Below are 847 nucleotides of genomic sequence, written 5' to 3'. Positions count from 1 at the left end.
GATAGACCTTCTAGCACATTTTGAAAAGAAACTTTAAAGGCGAAAATCTATCTCTAGTTCCTGTGTTAAGGAGAAGTATTCCACTTTAGACCACTAATCTAATTGTAAGGTTTTGAAAACTGATCCTTATTGAGTTGAGAAAGTTTCCTTCTATTCTTACTTTCCAGAGGACTTTTTAATTAAACGGGCATTGAATTTTAACATTTTTGGTATGAATTTTATTAGTTTTTCTGTTAATTGAATAGATTCACTTTTTTCATCCTTGCACAGGGGCCATGCTAATCTTCTCTGTATCGTTCCAATTTTAGTGTATGTGCTGCCAAAGCGAGCACAAATAGATTCACTTTTTTTCAAATATTGAATTAGTGAGGAATCCCTAGAATAAAGTCAAATTTATTGGTTCTACTTGGTTGTGTGTGATTATTTTTATAGATAGCTGAATTCCAATCTCTTTTTTTTTTTTTGGTTTTTGGTTTTTGGTCACACCCGGCAGTGCTCAGGGGTTACTCCTGGCTTCACGCTCAGACGTTGCTCCTGGCAGGCTTGGGGGACCATATGGGATGCTGGGATTAGAACCACCGACCTTCTGCATGCAAGGCAAACACCTTACCTCCATGCTATCTCTCCAGCCCCCCAATCATTTTATTAAGCACTTGTATTCATAAGGGATATTGGTCTGTAGTTTTTATTTGTGTTTGTTGGTGATATTTTATTTGATTTTTTTGTTTGTTTGTTTGTTTGTTAGTTTTTAGGCAACACTTAGCATTGTCCTGGGGCTACACCCAGGTATGTGTTTGGAGTGCTTAGAGACCAGGTTGTGCCTGGGATCAAACCTGGTCCTCATACA

General features: G+C 37.7%; 1 pseudogene; it reads right to left on the bottom strand.

The window, feature by feature from the left end:
* Positions 1 to 233: 233 nt before the first annotated feature.
* On the bottom strand, positions 234 to 332 carry LOC126017109 (uncharacterized; annotated as a pseudogene).
* Between the last annotated feature and the right edge of the window lie 515 nt (positions 333 to 847).

This window comes from Suncus etruscus, chromosome 8 (assembly GCF_024139225.1).
Source record: "Suncus etruscus isolate mSunEtr1 chromosome 8, mSunEtr1.pri.cur, whole genome shotgun sequence".
NCBI classification, from domain to species: Eukaryota; Metazoa; Chordata; class Mammalia; order Eulipotyphla; family Soricidae; genus Suncus; species Suncus etruscus.
Note: the sequence above shows the minus strand (reverse complement) of the source record. Positions and strands in the feature narration are given on the sequence as shown.